The sequence below is a fragment of the Mus caroli genome, chromosome 1 (genome assembly GCF_900094665.2).
Source record: "Mus caroli chromosome 1, CAROLI_EIJ_v1.1, whole genome shotgun sequence".
Lineage (NCBI taxonomy): Eukaryota > Metazoa > Chordata > Mammalia > Rodentia > Muridae > Mus > Mus caroli.
In genome coordinates this window covers 58,919,385-58,925,384 of record NC_034570.1, presented here as the reverse complement: position 1 = coordinate 58,925,384, position 6,000 = coordinate 58,919,385, and positions in this window count along the sequence as shown.

Below are 6,000 nucleotides of genomic sequence, written 5' to 3'. Positions count from 1 at the left end.
TAATGGCTTTGTAAAAGGCCTTAGTGGGTGGTGCTGACAGCTGAGCAGGAGCTTGGGCTAAATCTCCTAGCTGGTGCTAAGAAATCACAGGAAGGAAGCACAAAATGCTTAATCAGGTTTCTGTTTGGAATGAGCTGCTGTGGTGTTAGAGAACAGGGGTTGTGGCTGGGAGCTGGGAGCTGGGAGCTGGGAGCTGGGAGCTGGGAGCTGGGAGCTGGGAGCTGGGAGCTGGGAGCTGGGAGCTGGGAGCTGGGAGATGGGAGATGGGAGATGGGAGCTGGGAGCTGGGAGCTGGGAGCTGGGAGCTGGGAGATGGGAGATGGGAGATGGGAGATGGGAGATGGGAGTAGGTGCTGATGGTTTTGCCCATCGTTACAGGGTGGAGCAGATGGAAGCTTAGGTCAGGGTTGAACAGGGGAATGAAAAGAAGTAACAACTTAGCTGGGCAGTAGAGACTCATGCCTTTAATCCTAGCCTTCGGGATGCAGAAGCAAGCAGATCTCTTGAGTTTGAGGCCAGCCTGGTCTACAAAGCAAGTTCCAGGACAGCCAGGACTAACATGAGCTCACTGGTGTGATCCAAGCCTCCAAGAGGGCTGAGCACTTGTGGTGTTTGGTTTGCAGCTAGATAGCTAGCTGATCCGTCACAGCAGTTTGAGCGGAGGCTACCATACTAAACACCGGAATGACTTGCAGCCTCCTACTTTTAAAAGAATGATGGGGCAGGCGATTTTTCTAGAGTTGAGGAAAAGGAGCAGAAGCATCAAGTGGGACACATTCCTCAGGAGTGCGGTTCTGCTCGATGACCACTGAGCGCTGCTGCTGTTTCTAGGGACAAATTCCCCAGAAGCGGATGGCCAAGGACCAAAGAGAGGGGCCCTGGGGACAGTGGCCTTCGAATCAGAGAGAGCAAGAAAGACAAGCATGTTTTCTAATTCTGAAAATTCGGAGTCCCGAGCAAGCAGGGGTCCACACCAAGTTTTTTGTGAAAGTCGTCTTGCAGAATGGTAACTTCTGGCTTTGGCCACAGCCTTGCTAAAGACAGCCTTGGGACAAAGGGGCCAAGAAGGGGCTCTTTTAGAACCGTTACTGTTCTCCCTCCCCCACAGTCCCATTAGTGGGCCTTATTAAACCAACTCAGACAAAGAGCCAAGGCGCCCTAGTTAATGGAGGGTCTCCCATAATTACTCTGCCCAGCAGCTTCTTTTCGGGTCTGAATGATCTTTAAATAATGTTTCTCTTGCTGTGGTTGTAGACAATGACCTAGCAGTCTGCTTTAAGCGGTGCCAATCCCATTAGCTAAAGAATAGCAGAGCTCTGTGTGTGTTTGCATGCCAAGGTGGGAGGGGGGAGAGAGGAGTGAGGGAGACAGGAGGGGAAAGAGAAGGGGAATGGGAAGGAGGGAGGGAGAGAGAGAAAGAGAGAGGGGGCAATTATGGTGAGGGTCAGGTGTAAATGTTTTCCCTTCTACCATGCAGAAGTGAGAGAAACCCACTCTTGGATCCTGTGTCCATTCTGAAAGCAGCAAAGGCCTCCCACTAATGTGTAGAAGGAAGAGGCCTCCTTTTATACTATCTATTTCTCTGTAGGGTGTAATCTTAATTTTTCTTTCTAAATTTTAAGTGTTTCAGTGTACCAAGTAATGCAATTCAGTACAACATTTTCACCCCTTGTGCTCTGCTTACATCTGCCTACTCCCCAGATACCTTCCTCTGTCTGTCCCCTTCCTGGTCACAAATCGTTGCTCTCTTTTTCTCATGTGGTGTACCTATGCGTGTGCATGTGTGTGCGTCTGGATCCCACGAATACGAGAAGACATGAAATGTTTGTCCTTCCAGGGTTGTCTCATCTTACTTGTCAGGATGATTTCTAGTTCTAGCCTTCCCCCACCCCACCCCCCAGGATGTGATTTTAAACATGTCCCTGCCCCATGAGAGCATTACAACCCCAAACCAGTATGAATATAAAGTTATTCCAATCACTTAGAAGAACTAGACAATATTTAAAATGCCAGAGACCCAAGATCTCAAACCTTCCCCTCTGTGGCCTTCTTTCCCAATTGTCACTCTCCCCACCCCCAAGTACTTGATGACATTTAAAGCCAAATTTACCCTGGGAAGAGAATATGGGAAACAGGAAATGGGAAATGGACAACCACAATTCATCCAGCAAGGGAAATCTCCAAGTGGAAGTTCAACCATCAGTGACTTTGTAGGGGAAATGTGTAAAATGGTAGTGAGAAAGAAAAGCAACTGGTTGGAATTCGATTTTGCCTGCCTTTGTCTGAAGGATTTTTTTTTTTAATTCAGAGTTTTCGGGGTGATCTGAATGATGTTTTTGAACCAACAACCTAAGCCTAAGGAAGAGGTTGTCTCCAGTTACACAAATGTATTAGTAGATCCCTGTCACCACCACCTTTCCCTGCCAACACACACATCACAGGTCAATTCCAAGGAAAAAATAGTACAATATACCCACCAGAGTACAAGAGACAGTTTCAGGTTCTGTGTTCTAGAAAGACAACATGGCAACAATGTCCTGCCAGAAAAACTAAGAACTTTGTGTCTTCAGGCTTGGGCTTCTGCCTTCCACTCATTCTCCTGACTCTATGAGGCTTGTGTATCTCTCTGTGTGACTTAATTTAAATTTACGTATTAGCCTCTTAAGAGAAGGAATTTGTAAAGTTATTTGAGAGAAGTCAATTTCTTTCTGTCTGTCTTTCTTTCTTTCTTTCTTTCTTTCTTTCTTTCTTTCTTTCTTTCTTTCTTTCTTTCTCCCCCCCCCCTTTTTTTTTTCGAGACAGGGTTTCTCTGTATAGCCCTGGCTGTCCTGGAACTCACTCTGTAGACCAGCCTGGCCGCGAACTCAGAAATTCACCTGCCTCTGCCTCCCAAGTGCTGGGATTAAAGGCGAGCGCCACCACTGCCCAGCAGAAGTCAATTTCTTGTCCTGGGCTATTGATACACTAAACTTGTGGCTCTGTTTTCCAATTCTTCCCTTGGGGTGTCCAGACCCTGCTGCACACCAGACAAGGAAGGATGGAGCAGAGCTGGGTTTCAGGGCCTCGGTCCGCTTCTTCCATGGGGTGTCCACGACGGAATGAATGAATCAGCAGGATCCCTGCACCGCAGTGTATGCTGAGGGAAAAGATCTGCTTCCAGGATTTCAGTGTTATAACTCTTTTAGACGGCATTCAATGAAACAGTTTGTGCTCCCTATGCGGGGTGAACAAGAACTTTATAAACCTTGCAAGGTGGGAAGGGGTTCTTGGGGTGAAGTGCAATTTGGCTACAGCTTAAGGGTCTACAGGCATTCCAGGAAGTTGAACCTGTAATTTCTCCCAAGGATTACCTGATAGTCCTCACATGGACCTTGGAGGTCAGGATCCCCAGATAAGGTGGAGAAGAGGAAGTCCTGCTGGGAAGACCAGTCCTCCATTTTGCATTAAGCTCAGGGAGCTGTCAGGACATGGAAGACTACGATCTTTAAATAGCAGGATCTTCCAACACAAAATGTGTGTGATAAGATAACTTCCTGAAGGAAGGGAAATGCAGGTTTGAGTTCTTATGTGTATGTGAGTCCAAGTCTGATGAAAATAAATTAATAACCCCAATAAGGTAAACTTTCATTTGTGCTTAAAGGTAAGGGCCTGGGGGAGGGGATAGGTCATATGAAAGAAAAGATTTCTCATTTGGAGATAGGACTGGACAGTGAGTTAGACTTTAAAATGACAAAAAGAAACCACCTTTGAAAAGTTTAGAAAGCCGGGCATGGTGGCACACGCCTTTGATCCCAGCACTCGGGAGGCAGAGGCAGGCGGATTTCTGAGTTCGAGGCCAGCCTGGTCTACAAAGTGAGTTCCAGGACAGCCAGGGCTATACAGAGAAACCCTGTCTCGAAAAACCAAAAAAAAAAAAAAAGTTTAGAACTCAAATGGAATTCTGGAATCATAATTTTTGACATTAAAATTGAAATTCCTCACTAGATTTCCCTAGGGACCATCAGTGGGCTTGATGTTCATACATTAAAAAAGTAGAATAAACGCACTTTCTGATTCTGGACTCATTGGTTCAAATCATAATTCAGAAGTCATGAGTCTGAGTCTGGTGCATTTTCTAGACCACAGAATCCTCCTTTGCAGCATTACTTCTTACTGCAGTGCCATTGGTTCTAAAGATGGCATGTTTCCTTTAAAGGCTTGATCCAGTGCCAGTGAGCTGCTCCTCTGGTAAGGGAGTTGGCAGAACTAGCCTGGCATCCTGAGGTTCAGTCTCTAGAAACCAAGTGAAGATAGGAGAACCAACTCCACAGGGTGGTCCTCTGACCTGTATATGCATGATGTGGCACACACACCCCCCCACACACAGATAATAAATTTAAAAGTGTTGATCATCAGTAGAACCTCCAGATATCCTTGGATTGAGCATCTGAGCTTCTAATCAGGGTCTATGCTTAAGGTACCCACTCTGGCTTCCTCTGGCTACTTCTTTCCCAGGCCAACAGATAGCCTGGAACACTCCCACCCCGTTCTCACTAGGTATCTAGGGCTTTTGAACTCCCTGCCTTGGAGCTTCGTGGACATGTTCTAAGTGCCTTGTCTTTCAGGGCTTGTCTTCCTGGGGGCTGACTAGATGTCAGTGCGTCCCCATTGTGGTTTGAATGTGTCTCCAATATGGTTTAAATGTGTCTCCCCAGTAGCTAGCAGGTTGGAAACTTAATTCACAAATTTATATGTTGATAATATTGGTAGGAGAGCCTCTTGGGAGGTAGTGAGGGTGAGGAAGGTCATATTGATGGTTTTATAAGAAAGAGAGGCCCAAATTAGGAAGATTGCTCTCTCTGCATGAGTAATCCTCCTTCCTATTACAATGTAGGAAGAAGGCTGGATCTGGATGTTAAGACCTCCAGAATCCGGAGCAAAACAAACAGCTAAAAGAAACTTCTCATCTTATCAGTTATCTGGCCTCTGGTATTTTGTTACATCAACAGAGGATGGAATAGGAAAGTCCTCTAAGGCCTGAGGAGTGGATACAGCTGGGGATGCAGTAGAGAGGTTAGCACCTGGTAGCTAAGGTATTAACAGATATCCTGTAGACAGGGTCTAGGCAGGGCCTAGTCCTGAGCTCACCCATCTGTTTCTGCATATTTTGACTGCTATGGAGAACCATCCTGGTGAGATGAACTTCTCACTATCTTTCAAAAAGGTTTTTGGCAAATTAGTTCTGAGCACATTATAGTGTTTTGTTTTTTGGTTTTTGTTTGTTTGTTTGTTTGTTTTGTTTTTTTAAGCTTTTTTTCTCACCACAGCAAGCCCAAGCAAAACTTCATTCTTGGCGAAGAGAGTAGTCCTCACTTCAGGTTAAAAGTCACCTAGTCTTGCTCTTCTATTTTCTTGCAAGAACAGGCCATTTCTTCGGGGACAAATATTGCCAGAGAGAATAAATAGACTCATTTCTACAACAGACTAGAGAGATAATATCTTTACTGTTATTGTTGAAATCATCATCATCACCACCATTATCATCATCCCTATTGACTCCATGGGAAACTGAGACAGAGAGAAACCATTTGTGTAAGGCCCCACACTAATGCTGGAGGCACTGTGTTAACCCCGCTGCAATACTGCTCTGTTCAGTCCCCTCTACTTTTATACCTCAACTCTACTTAGCCTCCAGGGCAGGCTCGAAGCTTTGCTTTGAGACAGAGTCTCTCTGTTGCCAATTTTGGCCTAGAACTCACTATGTAGCTGAAGCTGGAGCTGGCATCTGCTCCACCTCCCAGATGCTGAGATCACAACATATCCTCCCTTGCATGACAGCCTTGCCCCATTAGAGGTTCTGTGTGATTCTCAAACCTTCTGTACTTTCCTTTGTCATTGTCACTTGCTGAGATGCATTTCCGGTTTGGACTGCTAGTGATCTCATCTGTTTGTACTTTAGCTCTGCAGTGTCCTGGGAAGGACTGTGTCCCTAGCAAGCAGGGCAGACTGTTTAGATGCTCC